Below are 16,820 nucleotides of genomic sequence, written 5' to 3'. Positions count from 1 at the left end.
ATAACCTTTCTCTAAAATGATGAACAGCACATGTCTAAGGCTGCAGGAGCACCTGGAAGGATTCTTGAAATAAAAGTAAATATACTAAACGAAGCACAGTTGGCAATAAATGACACAATTGAATTCCTCAAATTTACCCAACACATAAACATCACTCTGACCAGAAGAGAAATCACCTTGGTATTAAGCAGTGATTCTCAAGAAGGATGTCCTGTTCATAGAGTTACAGAGGTAAATTCAACAGAATCACTTTCAGCACTTTTTCAAACCATACCTCCCCAGTAAGAATGCACTCCTTAAGAGAAATAGAGTTCTCTCATCTCTCATCAAAGTCACTAGTATAATGAAAATTGGTCATATCATTCAGAGCTTTTTTTCCCTAATAATGTAAAACCACAATTATAAGAACAACATTAATATTAGGAGAAATGACAATAATTAAACAATGACAATAATGAAGTAAAATGACATTACCTAATCATTTCAAAAGACTGACTTAAGTTCACATAAATGAATAATTTGCTCAGCATTCTGCATAAATATATCTTAACTTATAAGCTGTTTTTTAAGAAAGTTGTATAAATTTAAGGGGAACAAGTGCAATTTTGTGGCATGGATGTATTGAGCAGTGGTAAAGTCTTAACCTTAGTGTACTTTGTACCCACTGAGTAATTTTTCATCATTCTCCCCTCTCCCACTGCTGGATGTTTATCACAACACTGTTCGTATTCGCAAATGTATTATTTTTAAAAACTTTTCTCCTGTGATAGACATATCATAAAGATCTAGCAAATACACACACACATGCGCACACACACACACACACACACACACACACACACACACACTATTGGTTCTGTTTCTCTGGGGAACTCTGACTAATCCTGACATGACTACTAAGAATATGTCATTTTTAAATATCATAAATAATAATAATTATATATAGCTATGAAAGGCCTAAATACTGCAAAGGATAGTTCTATGACAATGAATACAAAACAATATATACCTAGATTGGTGGTAAGAAAAACTTCATTGAGCAAATAATACTTATGATCTGAGGATAAATTAGGAAGTAACTAGGTAAAGGAGGGTGAGGAAAAGAAAATTTCAGACAGAGAATTATATGTGCAAATACTCTGCGATGTTAAAAAGGTGGCGTGTTCCACAAAGGGAAAAAAAGTCAGTTGACAAAGAGCGAGGAGAGGGATGAAGGATGAAGATATTCCAAGGTTAGGCAGAAAGTAGTCCATACACATCCTGGTGTTCGTTTAAAAAATATTCATCTCTAGAACAATCAAATGATCCAGAGATCTCTTAAGTGGAAAATAATATGATGAGATTTTTGTTTTAAAAATATAAAAACTGTACTTGTCATTCGCTTTTTTTTTCCCATTTGTTTTATTGCATTTTAGGTTTTGGGGTACATGTGAAGAACATGCAAAATTGTTGCATAGGAACACACGTGGCAGTGTGATTTGCTGCCTTCCTCCCCATCACCTACATCTGGCATTTCTCCCCTTGCTATCTCTCCGCAGCTTCCCACCCCCCACCGTCCCTCCCCTATTTCCCCCCAACTGACCCCAGTGTGTAGTGCTCCCCTCCCTGTGTCCATGTGTTCTCATTGTTCAACACCCGCCTATGAGTGAGAACATGCGGTGTTTGATCTTCTGCTCTTCTGTCAATTTGCTGAGAATGATGGTTTCCAGGTTCATCCATGTCCCTACAAAGGGCCCAAACTCATCGTTTTTGATGGCTGCATAATATTCCATGGTGTATATGTGCCACATTTTCCCTATCCAGTCTATCATCGATGGGCATTTGGGTTGGTTCCAGGTCTTTGCTATTGTAAACAGTGCTGCAATGAACATTCGTGTGCACGTGTCCTTATAGTAGAACGATTTGTAATCTTTTGGATATATATCCAGTAATGGGATTGTTGGGTCAAATGGAATTTCTACTTCTAGATCCTTGAGGAATCGCCACACTGTCTTCCACAATGGTTGAACTAATTTACACTCCCACCAACAGTGCAAAAGTGTTCCTATTTCTCCACATCCTCTCCAGCATCTGTTGTCTCCAGATTTTTTAATGATCGCCATTCTAAATGGCATGAGATGGTATCTCAATGTAGTTTTGATTTGCATTTCTCTGATGACCAGTGATGATGAGCATTTTTTCATATGTTTGTTGGCCTCACGTATGTCTTCTTTTGTAAAGTGTCTGTTCATATCCTTTGCCCACTTTTGAATGGGCTTGTTAGTTTTTTTCTTGTAAATCTGCTTTAGTTCTTTGTAAATTTTGGATATCAGCCCTTTGTCAGATGGGTAAACTGCAAAAATTTTTTCCCAATCTGTTGGTTGCCGATTCACTCTAATGATTGTTTCTTTTGCTGTGCAGAAGCTGTGGAGTTTGATTAGGTCCCATTTGTCTATTTTGGCTTTTGTTGTCAATGCTTTTGGTGTTTTGGTCATGAAGTCCTTGCCTACACCTACTCCTGAATGGTTTTGCCTAGATTTTCTTCTAGGGTTTTTATGGTGTTAGGTCTTATGTTTAAGTCTTTAATCCATCTGGAGTTAATTTTAGTGTAAGGTGTCAGGAAGGGGTCCAGTTTCTGCTTTCTGCACATGGCTAGCCAGCTTTCCCAACACCATTTATTGAACAGGGAATCCTTTCCCCATTGCTTGTTTTGTCATTCGCTCTTATATGGCTTATTTAGGAATCATTTTAGTATTGAATCTATTTGTTAGGTGGATTGAATATAGCCATTTCTTTAATCATATTAGTAGATATATATTATGATGGTGATCGGTACCAAAGTCTGCAGATATAAAAGAAGTAATAGTCTTTGTTCACAGATGTCAAAAATGAAAGACCATGTATCTGAAGTGTATAAGCTGCATAAAATATAATTTTAAAATGCATTTCAAATAAGACCTTTGATTTGATATAAATATTCCGATATCCCAATCTTACCAAGTTTTGAATCCTTTCCTTTACCTTATACCAAAAAACTTTGACATCTCAATTTTATTTAATGTAGGTCACAGTTTTTTTTTTCAGTTTTATAATATCAACATAGCAATCCATTGGAGCCATTTCCAACTTTGTAAGCTAGAATATGAAGAAAAGATACTACATGGGATTTGTATCTGTGTAACATAAGAAGCTCAAGGGATCATTTAGAAAAACAGAGAACCAATTTAATGGAAAAGTAGCCAAAAGGCATAAACAGCAAAGAACATTAATGCAAATGGGCAATTAACATGTGAAAAGAAACTCAGCTTCATTGTAATTAGCAAAATTCAAATATTAACAAAAATGAGATAATGTGTTTTACTTATATTGGTAAATGTTAAAATATTTGGTAACAATCATATTTTTTTCAGAAATGAATTGGTGCAATTTGGAAGGAAAAAGCAAAATGTATATAATCTCATATACACTTTTATTTTATATATATATCTTACAGAAAATTCTGTTCATGTTCACATGGATAAGTGTCTGTGTGTGTGCATGTGCTCAGTCAAGAATGTTTGGAAAAAATAAAACTACAAAAATAAGGAACCCATCTATGGAAGTTCTTTTCATAAATATAAGCATTACAAACAGGTACCCACACATACAATACATTTTTGTGTACACATGTATGTGAAGGTCTGTGTGTGTATGTGTGTGTGTGTGTGTGTGTGTGTGTATGTGTGTGTTTGTGTGTAGAAAGACTGACATAGAGATAGAAATAGAAAGGAAGACAGAGAGACAGGAAACCTTAAAACAGATATTTTGCCCCAATTGTGTGTCTTTCTTTCAACCCGCAATGCAGACGTGATGGTTGGAGCAACAGCAGCTAGCTGTCTTGGACTAGGAGTTGACCTTGAGAAAAAAATCTGGTGTTAAGATATTTGAGCAGAAATATAGAAAAACATCTGTGTCCACAGTGACAGTGTATCCATGATAACAATTCTGGACTAACCAAAACCTTAAGGTTTACATTGAAAAGGTATGAAAGACTGTCATTAAATCTTTAATGTTTAAGTTGAAAAGATATGAAAGACTGTCATTGAATCATTGCAGTTTCTGCATAATTTTGAGCCTCTGCTTACTACAAAGGGGGCTACTCAGTTCCACTCTGCCCAGGACAGAAAGTTTGTTCTCTATGTAAAGTCTTCATTTTATAATGTCTGGGGACAGCATCCATCAGAAAATATTACAGTAGGGTGTGGAATTGTATCTAAGAATGATTTTTTTTCCATCCTAATTAAATTCACATTGGATTGTGCAGGCTAAACTTGATACTGTTTGGTGGCAAAGTATAGACTGGAAAAAGAAGAACAGGTTTCAGTGGAAAGGCAGCACTTTTTAAAATGTTGGCTTGGGATCCTTGACTTTAAACTTAGAACATTGTCAATATCTTTATTCCCCCGTTAGTACTTACCAAGATATTTTTAACTATTTTAATATGAATCATTTCAATCTAAAACAGTGTCATATTTTGAGTTACATATATTTAAAGTCTATTTTATGTCATTCCAAAAATATATACTCTGCAAAGGTACTTCAAGTAATGTAGCAAATGTTGACTTTTTCCGTGTCACTTTGTGCTTTCAATTTTATTTTATGAATGTTTACTTTTAATATTCTCCTTTTTCCCCCCTTAGGTCCATGTCACTGAGTTTATTGCTGAATAGGATTTCCTCCATTCCTATAAATTCCCAGTTCACCTATCTATGATACTGTTATTCTTCCTTTCTTCCTCTCCTGTGCCCTAAATGCTTCTATCCTTTCTTCCTGCCCACTGCTTTCACTTCCTCAGTAAAATTTCGAGCCAATACATGACTCAGTAATAAAAATCATATACATTTACTATTTTCATTATTAGTAATGAACCTGAGGAGAAAAAATATTTTAGAAACAAAATATTTTGTATAGAGCTCACAAATATACATGACAATATGAAACTGCATGTGATTCTACACAAGGCTTCCGAACTTACTTTTAAAATAAGTTTTCCTGTGAAAGCTTTCTCTTTCTGATAATACATGGTGAGTAAAACCCCCCAAAGAAAAATATGTAGCTTATCTTTTTAGTTTATAAGCATGATAAAATGTTTATATAATGATGTGAAATTTCATAAAGAACAGGAAAGATCATTTTGTAGTGGAAGTCATTCTAGGGAAATTTTCTTACTCCTATTTTTACAGTGGATTTTTTTTTCATGCAAAGGCCACTGGTGTGACATATAAAGTATTATTTGAAAAAAACAAAGTATGATATATAAAATGAGATGTTGATTACTCTTGATCCTTACCAACAACTCAATGTAATTCCAGATACCTCCACAGATGCTTTCTGGCTTAATTTACTTTCAGCTTTGATTATAATTTGATCGTGATTTAACTTCAAAATTAATAGCTCTTTGCAGCCTGTAAGACAGGTTTCTTTCCTGTGGGAATGAAGAATCTTCTACCTTGATGCTTATTTTCTGGCCATACATGCTTTTATTTCTTCCTGACACAAACACCCAGACTATTTTCCAATAATAGTTTGTCCCTCTCAATCTCCGTGCCTTTGATAATATCATTTGTCTCATTTATTTTTGGTCTGCCGGTTCTCATAATTTATTTATTCAGATTTCAGCCCATATCTATCTCCTTAATAAAGCATTAATCATGTTGCATTTATTCTCCTTTGAACTATAATAGCATTTATTCAGTAATTTATACATAACAATCATTTTTGCTGTTCCAATACAACATAATATATTTTGTGGCACATTGTGCCCTTAGAAATTTCTAAGCATTTCTTAATTGTGTATTCTCAATAAACCCTGTTGAATGAGATTCTATGGATATATTGCATTTACCTAAACATTGAAGGTATGTACTAGCATACAGCATTAGTTCTCTATAATCATCTAGTTCTACATGAATATTATACAACTATAATTATCTTTGTATTATGTTAAGGAAATACTTAAATTTTAGTAGAGTTTGGTTTATATTTATGAGATCCACAATGCCATTGCAACATGTTTAGAAAACTGATATATACTTTCATGTTTTGATTTTAATAACATGAAAAACATTTGTAAGAACTGATCCTATAAAATTCGTAAGAATTTCTCATATATAATAGATAAAACAACTTTTAAATGTAAAGTGACTTTATACATAAAGACACTAGAAATTAATATTAAAACACACTTGGATAATTATGGAAATTATGTGGATCTTGGTGAGAAATACTGTGAATATATGTATGTGTGTATATTCAGGATGCTGCAATGAACAACTATAGAAGACACTATTCAGATGAGTTATGATGTGAGTGGCACAATTAATGTTTGTGCAGTGCATATCCTGCACAACTATATACAGCATTCCTGAACATTGTCTTAAAACAGAATGTATCAACAATCTATTTTTAAAGGGTTGATGTAACTTTCCTAATTAATGCACTCAAATCTGAACCAATATTAAGTGTTTTCTTTCCATGTATATGATCAGCTTGCTCACATCAAATTAAAGAACATGAAAGATTTGGAAGCAAAATGTTATTTATGTAAAAATTTTTGTGTGTAAGTGTTAATACAAGTTGATTAAACAGATCATATTTTACATGTTCTGTAAACAAAACATACCTTATATGCAAATGTTCATAGAAGATATATTAAACAGAATATAATCTTCATTTTCTTTTGTTTTATTTATATTTATTGTTTTTGTGTGAAGAACTGGGTCTTGATATGTTTCCCAGGCCAGTCTTGAAATCCTGGGCTCAAGTGACCCTCCTACCTCTGCCTCTCTAAATAATGGGATTACAGACATGAGTCACTGTGCATAGAAAAACAGAATATTCTTAAACATTTAAAAAAAAAATTTGATTGCCATTTTAACTGGTGTGAGATGGTATCTCAATGTGGGTTTAATTTGCATTTCTCTAATGACAAGTGATAATGAACATTTTTTCATAACCTTGTTGGTTGCATAAATGTCTTCTTCTGAAAAGTGTCTGTTCATATCCTTTGCCCACTTTTTGATGGGGTTGTTTGTTTTTTTCTTGTAAATTTGTTTAAGTTCTTTGTGGATTCTGGATATTAGCCCTTTGTCAAATGGATAGCTTGCAAATTTCTTTTTCCCATTCTGTTGGTTGTCTGTTCACTCTAATGATGGTTTCTTCTGCTATGCAAAAACTCTTCAGTTTAATTAGATCCCATTTGTCAATTTTGGCTTTTATTGCCATTGCTTTGGTGTTTTAATCAGGAAGTCTTTGCCTATGCCTATGTCCTGAATGGTTTTGCCTAGATTTTCTTCTAGGGTTTTTATGGTGTTAGGTCTTATGTTTAAATCTTTAATCCGTTTGGAGTTAATTTTTGTATAAGGTGTAAGGAAGGGGTCCAGGTTCAGCTTTCTGCAGGTAGCTAGCCAGTTTTCCCAACACCATTTATTAAGCAGGAAATCCTTTCACCATTGCTTGTTTTCATCAGGTTTGTCAAAGTTCAGATGGTTGTAGATGTGTGGCTTTACTCCCTAGGTCTCTGTTCTGTTCCATTGGTCTATATCTGTTTACCAAAACAGAGTACCATGTTTTACCAAAACACCAGTACCATGCTGTTTTGATTACTGTAGCCTTATAGTATAGTTTGTATAGTATAGTTTGTGTACTATTAGTATAGTATAGTAATAGTATAGTATAGTATAGTATAATATAGTATAGTATAGTTTGAAGTCAGGTAGCATGATGCCTCCAGTTTTGTTCTTTTTGCTTATGACTGTCTTGGCTATGCAAGCTTTCTTTTGGTTCCATATGAAGTTTAAGGTGTTTTTTTCCAGTTCTGTGAAGAACGTCAATGGTAGCTTGATGGGGATAGCATTGAATCTATAAATTACTTTGGGCAATATGGCCATCTTCAGGACACTGATTCTTCCTAATCATGAGCATAGAATGTTTCCATTTGTTTGTGTCCTTTCTTATTTCCTTGAGTAGTGGTTTGTAGTTCTCCTTGAATAGTTCCTTAACATCCCTTGTTAGTTGTATTCCTAGGTATTTTATTATATTAGTAGAAATTGTGAACGGAAGTTTGCTCATGATTTAGTGTTTGTCTGTTATTGGTGTATAGAAAAGCTTGTGATTTCTGCACATTGATTTTGTATCCTGTGACTTTGCCGAAGTTGCTTATCAGCTTCAGGAGATTTTGGACTGAGTGGATGGGGTCTTCTAAATATACAATCATGTGGTCTGCAAATACAGACAATTTAACTTCCTCTTTTCCTAATTGAATACCATCAATTTCTTTTTCTTGCCTGATTGCCCTACCCAGAACTTCCAATACTATGTTGAATAGGAGTGGTAAGAGAGGGCACCCTTGTCTTGTGCCAGTTTTCAAAGGGAATGCTTCCAGCTTTTGCCCATTCAGTATGATATTGGCTGTGGGTTTGTCATAAATAGCTTTTGTTATTTTGAGGTATGTTCCATCAATACCTAGTTTATTGAGAGTTTTTCTCATAAAAGGCTGTTGAATTTTGTCAAAGGCCTTCTCTGCATCTAATGAGATAATCATGTGGTTTTTGTCTTTCTTTCTGTTTATATGAGGGATTACATTTATAGATTTGCATATGTTGAACCAGCCTTGAATCCCTGTGATGAAGCTGACTTGATCATGATGGATAAGCTTTTTTGATGTGCTATTGGATTCAGTTTGCCAGTATTTTATTGAAGATTTTCGTATCAATGTTCATCACTGATATTGGCCTGAAATTTTCTTTTTGAGTTGTGTGTCTGCCAGGTTTTGGTATCAGGATGATGTTGGTCTCATAAAATGAGTTAGGGAGGATTCCTTCTTTTTGTATTCTTTGGAATAGTCTCAGAATGGAAACTATTCATCTGGAATGGTACCAGCTCCTCTTCGTACGTCTGGTAGAATTTGCCTGTAAATCCATCTGGACCTGGACTTTTTTTGTTGGTAGGCTATTAATTGCTACCTCAATTTCAGACCTTGTTATTGGTCTATTCAAGGATAACAGATGCTGAAAAGGATGTGGAGAAATAAGAACGCTTTTACATTCTTGGTGGGAGTGTAAATTAGTTCAACCTTAGTTCAACCATTGTAGAAGACAATGTGGAAATTCCTCATGGATCTAGAAATAGAAATATCACTTGACCTAGCAATCCCACTACTGAGTATATACCGAAAGGATTATAAATCATTCTATTATAAAGACACATACACAGGTATGTTCATTGCAGCACTGTTTACAATAGCAAAGACTTCGAACCAACCCAAATGCCCATCAATGAGAGACTGGATAAAGAAAATGTGGCACATATACAACATGGAATATTATGCAGCCTTAAAAAAGGATGAGTTCACGTCCTTGGCAGGGACATGGATGAAGCTGGAAACCATCATTCTCAGCAAACTGACACAAGAACAGAAAACCAGACATTGCATGTTCTCACTCACAAGTGGATGTTGAACAATGAGAACACATGGACACAGGGAGGGGAATATCACACACCAAGACCTGTTGTAGGGTGGAGAGCAAGGGGAGGGATAGCAGGGGGTGGGAGGATTAAGGAGGGATAACATTAGGGGAAATACCTAATGTAGGTGACAGGGGGATGATGCAGCAAACCACCATGGCATGCGTTTACCTATGTAACAATCCTGCACAATTAGCACATGTACCCCAGAAAATAAGGTATAATAATAATAAAAAAAAGTTTTGAATCGATTGAAATTACTTCTGTTTCTTATTAAGAAATGCTTAAATGTGTTCCATCTTCATCATGTTTTTATTTCATATAAAATGAATCCTTCTAACATTATTAACATTAAGTTCTTACTATGTGGTAAGTAATTTCAAAAGATTTTCCATTGAGGATAATATACATTAAAGTGTATTAATCTTAGACATACAGCATGAAGAAGATATAAAAAATATCTAGCATCTAAGAGTATTCCTCATATCCCATTCTAGTTAATCTGCCCCCAACTCCCCAGCAGAGGTAACTCTTTTGAATTTATCACTGTCACATTGTTTTGTCTCAATGAATAAAATCATCAAGTATATATAGAAAATCTGCATTTGCACCTGATTTTTTCACAAAACATAATATGTGAGATTTATCCTGTGATCACTTACATAGTTCATTATTTGCTATTGCTGCATAATATTTTATTATATGTATACCACAATTTGTTCTAATATTTTTTCTCTGTTTTTGAAAGTGAGTATAAAATTGGAAGTGCTAGAAAAAAATACAAAAATCAATTAAAGGTATATACTCTTTCGATTACATTAATAACTAATATGGCTTTTTATTTCCAAAGTAATGCAAATCAGAACTACCTTCATTCTTCATTTTGATGAGTACAATTTTACATTTCTTTTATAACTCTAGATCTGAGAAGTTATTCTATTCTACATAGCTTAATGATGACAGAAAATTACCACACTTGATATATGTGAAGTATAGAATTTTATAGTGTGTATGTGTGTGTGTTTCTACTAGGAAGTAGAAACCTAATTAAAATTCAATCAGCTATATAACACATTTCACAGTCGGTACGTATTAAGCATATGGAAGATATTATGCTTGGATTTAATAATCTGCACTGCCTCTGCTCTCCTCATAAGTGAATTCTTGCAATGACTCTTAACCTAAACTCTACAGCTTGTGTATACTAACACTTCACTAACACACTATTTTTCTTGTGTTATTCTGATTATTTTATTCTTCTACATTGTTCACATGAAGTTAATGTAGCAAGAAATTCAGTGTTGTAAGAAGAAACTTTGAACTCACCTCCCTTCAAAAAAAAAAAAAAAAAACCTCCCAAATTACTCAGTTTCCTTAATAGTTATAATCAAACAGGTGGTCTAAAGTTTGTGGCTAGAAGGCAGAATAATTTTTTTGCTGCAGAGATTGCCTCAATTCACTGTGAAAATATACTTCCTTCATTTGCATTCACTACCATGGTTAGAACACCATCTCACTAATCTACTACCTACCCATGAACATTTGTTAATATATCAGAAACATATTTTTGAATAAATATTAGGAAACTGAAATATTTTCTTTTTCTACAGCTAGTATTTGTTCAATCATGCAATATTTACTGAGGCCCTACTGTATACCAGGCATGTATACAGAAAGCCAGCGATCTAAAACTGACTGCATTATAAGTCCTGCCTTCAAGGAGCTCAGTCCCACACACCTTGGTGTGATTTCAGCATACAAATCGCTGGTGACCAAATTTCATATGCAAATTTTAAGTGATATACCATGAAATGTAGAAAAAGAATAATAAAATAATGTTTGCATTTAAGCGGACCTTGTCAGTGTAGGCAATTTGTCAAAGTAGTATTACACTAGATAAGAAAATAAAATTTAAAATACAATAAAAATATAAAATCAGATATTTTTACTTCTGTCTTTTCTATTTTCCATAATTTAAGTACATTCAGTGCCTTGCTATTAAAATCAAAAGAAAGCACATAATACATGTTAATAGTTTATTTAATCCATATCATTCTTTTAACTTAATATCATTATTTTATTTAATTATTTAACTTAATTTGATTTAATAATTCATAATTTAAATGAATCACTTGAAGTTTATTTAGTTAACATGTCTATTCATTTTTATATATTGTTATGAGGAATATAAACTAGAAGAGCAAGGAGGGTGTTGGCCAGAGTAGAAGTGCACACTAAGAATAAAAAGGAAAAGACAGTAAGCATTTTATTGTTAATCAGGTGGATTTTTTTTCTCTTTTCTGCATTTATCTTCCATTATGCAAAATGTAAATTGCATATTAAAACTCATAAGGATACTAAGATATTAACATTGACCACATTTATGCAAATATTAACTTCTCTACTGCAACCATGCTTTGTTCCATTGTGCATATTTGTACTTCCTAAGGCACCAAATTGCCATATACACTTCTAATATGGACGTTTAGCATCACATATCAAATGCTCATACAATGTTTGATAAGTGAATCAAAGCCAATAAATTAATGCACTATATTATTTATTCTTTTTTCTTTGTATATATAGTTGATCCTTGTGGATACATGGATTTTATATTTATGAATTTTTCTACTCTCTTAAATTAATTTGTTACTCCAAAATCAATGCTCCTAGAGTTTTGTACTTACCTGGGGCCATGTGCAGAGCAGTAAAAATTTGAATCATCTGATGAAGATGTCCCCAGCTGAGGTCAAGCAAGGTGATGTTCTGCCTTGTTTCAGCTCTTATACTGCAACAAATGTCCATCTCGTGGTGTATTTATTGCCGCTTTTTTAAAAACCATTTTAAAAAACATAAATCACCTTTATTGGCCATTTCACTATTTAAAGTGGTCCCCAAGCATAGTGTAGAAGCACTGTCCAGTGATCCTGAGCTCAAGAAGTCATCCCTGTGCCCTGCAGGAGAGACACAGATAAGCTTCATTCAAGTATGAGTAATCATGCAGTTGGTTGTATGTTCAATGTTAATGAATCAATGAGAGGCTAAACCAAGAAAATGGGAGAAGAAATTTGCCCATTTGTATGTGAAGCTTCTGCAGAATGCTACCATAACATCTATAACAACGATGAGGCTATGGAAAAGATGAAATAGCTGCTGAATTTGTGGATTCATGAGATGACAACTGATTAAAAAAAAAATACTGTACAGCATTGTTGTGAGACTGAAAGCCAAAGAAATTTATGGCCATATTACCCAGGGTCATGAAAATGTTAAATCCTTCTTGGCTAATGCTAGCTGGCTCACACTTTTCAAAAGGCAGTATGACTTGAAAAATGTTAAACCTGCAGAAAGGCAGGTTCTGCAGATCAAGAGGTTGCGGAAGAATTTTAAAAATATCAACTAAGTATTAAACAGGAAAAGGGTTATGTGTAAGAGAAGGTTTTCAACATTGAGGAGGTTGACTTGTTTTACAAGAATGTTGGCAAACCAACCTATATAATGCACATGGCCTCCAAAGCCCCTGGCTTTAAATCATTCCAAGACCGTGCAACTAATTATTTGTAAGAAATATGTATTAAATAAAGTGCTTTAAACAGAACTCACATAAAACAAGGTTATGTATTGATTGGTTGACAAAAATGTTGTTACCACAGGAAACCTAATTCTGTATTTTCCCCGGGAGCAATGGTTTCTTTTCGCTAATTCAGTGCATGTAACAACTTTATAGACTATAACTTCCCGTACTGTGAATAATGAAAAGTAATTGTGTTCTTTTTAATGGTCACCTAATAGTCCACTTTTTGAGTGTAGCATCAACAGCTGATGTAAACTTCCTACTACATTCCCAGTAATTTGACCATATTTGATGTTTCTTGAGAATCTTTGATATGTATTCAGACCCATCTGCTTTATTTTTACTTGTTTTCCAAAACAAAATTTCAGTTCTGATCTTGTCTCTTTTTATTTGTGATCAGGAAGTATAACTCAATCCTGTTTGTTAATTTTTGGTGCTGTCTCTACATGATCCCATTTCCATTTCTGAACAGCATTGTATAAGTTTGGGGATTGCAATATGCATGTTAAAGTAATCCATACACTGAAACATATCACAGAGATATCTTTCATTTCCTGTATAGCAAATTCTCTATGTTTGACAAGGGGTCAGCAAACTATAGCTCACACACAAATTGCAGCCCAACTTTAATAAAGTTTTATTATAAAAAAATTTGTGGCTATTCATTTATATGTTGTGTATGGCTCCTTTTGCACTGCAATGACAAGAGTTGTGTAGTTAAAACTGAGATCTTATGGTCAAAACCTAAATATTTACTATTAAGCACTTTACTGATTTCTGATAAGACTACATTAAAAAAAGTGACATTTCATTTTCAGTCTCTCATCTAGTATATATCTACTCGCTAACTTCTTATTTTAATCTGTTAGTCAAAAATAATATTAATACCATCATCAATCTATAGTATTTATAAAGATTATGTTATAAAATAATTTTTTTCTAGTTTTCATAATTTTTCTGTAGGTAGGTAGAACTAATACAAAATAGAATTAAAATTTCAACATCAAATCTCTACATTATTTCCCTAGTTTAATCGACTTGTATATATCTGATTTAATCCTTAACAGTCTATACATTGTCCACCTCAGCAGTGTGGTGGTATGTTCCATAAGCCATCTGAACCTAAGCAAAATGTGAAAAGGGTTATCTACTAATTGGTCCCATTGTAAGTTTTAGAAGAGTTTTTAGCACTTGACAGAATCTCATAAAAAATCACCATTAATATTACTATCTTATATGAAAAGCATCATCTATGAAGCCAGACTTTCTAGACTTAATATTCAAGTCATTCACTTAGACAAATCAATTAACTCACCTTATTTATTGCTGTGTAACAAATTGCCTTCCAAATTAGTGGAGTAAAGCAATAAATTTTGTTATTTTATGTTTTCTGTGGCTTTGGAATTTGGAGGCATCTTATCTGCTTCATGTTGTTCTATAAGATTGCAATCAAGGTGTCAGTCAACAATATGATTATCTGAAGGCTTGACTGGGGCCAGAAGATTGATTTCCAAGCTCACACTCATGGATGTTGGCAGAAGGTCTCACTTTTTTTTGATATGAGTTGCTGGCATCCTCAGTTACCACGTGGGCCTCTTCACAGGGCTGTTTGATAATCCTAACACCATATTCTCTGACTTCCCTCAGAGCAAGAAATCTGACAGAAAAATCAAGAGAGAAGCAACAATATCTTAGATGAAAATAGTCTCATATATCACACATTGCACTTCAATTATTCTCTATTCATAATAAGCAAGGCACTAAGTCTACCCTTCACTCTAAAGAGTGGAAATAAACTCCAACTCTTGAAGAAAGGAGTATCAAAGAATATGCATATGTATATTAAAACTACTATACTCAAACTGCTTCATCAGTAGAATGAAGAGAAATCAGAATAAAATAAAGATTAATATTGTTTTGAGAGTAAAACATGTAAATCACTTAGAATAGAGTGTAACACATGGTAATAAATGTGAGCCAAACTGAATTTTCTATATAAATATAATACTTACTGCTACAGTCTTAGCAGAATGATGAAAATCACTGAAATCCAACTCTCATTTTAGGATTATTTTGTTACATAATTTATCTGAAGTTTACATTTTATTTTCCTACTTTAGGAACAAATTTTTCTCTTAGGTTCAGTTATATGTATTCTGAAGAGAAATCTTCCATCTTTTGTTTTCAAGATGTAAGAACTGACATATCTTTTCATTTAAAAAAGTGCTGTTTGTTATAGTGCTCTCAGTGACTAACTGGGTTTCCTATGCTGCCATGCAGACCGCCTTTGTCTAGGAGTTATTATATTCACCTTTCTGTATTTATGAGCAAGATAACAGAAACATTTATATAGAAGTACAGAGCTGCCTATATGTCTTTTATTTGACATAATTAAATTTCTTTTTATATTATTTTTATTATTTATTTCAGATTTTCTGAAATTTTGCTATGTATTTTTAGATTCGGATTATGATATTCAAAGTATATTGTTTGAAGTGCAATCTTATTGTTATGAAAGATTGTGCAAGAAATCACAGACTATATCATCAGTTGTAATATGGGATAATCACAAACTTGTGTACACACATGAACAAACACATAAGACAGACAAATCAATTGGCATAAGGACAGTTGACTACGTACTGATTTAAAATGCACTTTTTGTAAGCTGCCACATCAATTCTCTTCATAACTTATTTAATTTCTTAATTGTATTTGTTATACTTTTTTTTGTCCCAAAGTGCAAATGTAAGGATGTATTAAGTGCCTATAATATTTACATCAACTATGGCTTGGTAAGCACAAAAGCTGCACTCTAATTATTAGAAAAATGAAAACCAGGAATCACAGTTTATAATTTGTAGCAGTTCTCAGCTTTAACCTCATTCTCTCCCGGGAAATTTCTCTGACTGAGCAAGGTTCTCTTGTATTTGATTTCATAGCACTCTGTTATTTCCTTATTAAAGCACTTATCACTCATTATTGTGCTTGCATCTAACATTGTCTGAATTCCAGTAAATGTTCTAAATTACATGGCAACAAGGCACTACGAACTTTTTGCAAACTACTGTATCTTCGGTGTCTTGCAAAATATTTGAATCAATGTAACACTTGAAGATAAATTGCTTGAAGAAATGTTGAATAAATGTTGAATAAAAGAGATAGTTTGAGGTCAGAATGATGTTTACAATAGGACTAGGAAATATTTGATTTTCTGGGCGCTCCCCTACTTCCAACTGCATATTAGCTCCCCAACAAAAATTTTGTAGGATTTGACAAAAATTCCGAAAGAATTTAAATGCATTAAATGTTTATGGAACTATAATTAATAAATAATGGTGCTTAGAATTATTGCTATAATTAAATTTCTATTTGTTGAGATTGGTAGTAGGATATTGAGTACCAAGCTTTATTGCAATTATTGACACTATCAGAAGCAAAGTATTGGAATGCATGCAAAAGAGGTGTAGTTTATGACATTCTTTTCACTTTTTATATTGTATTTGTAAGTGTATTTCCAATCCTAATCAGTTTAGATTGAATGGAAGTGGACATTAGGAAAGACATAAAATCATTTCATATTATATTGCCCAGAACCGTCAAAGAGAAAGCACTAAATGTTAATAAAGCTTGTATAGCTACTAGTCAATATCTACCATATGCCAAACACTATATTGAGTATTTTACAAATATTATATAACCATACAACCATGCTATGTGAAATTACAGATACTAGCTTGAGTTAACATTTGAGCAGCAATCA

Source organism: Cebus imitator, unplaced genomic scaffold (assembly GCF_001604975.1).
Source record: "Cebus imitator isolate Cc_AM_T3 unplaced genomic scaffold, Cebus_imitator-1.0 Scaffold146, whole genome shotgun sequence".
NCBI lineage: Eukaryota > Metazoa > Chordata > Mammalia > Primates > Cebidae > Cebus > Cebus imitator.
This window is presented reverse-complemented; position numbering follows the sequence as displayed.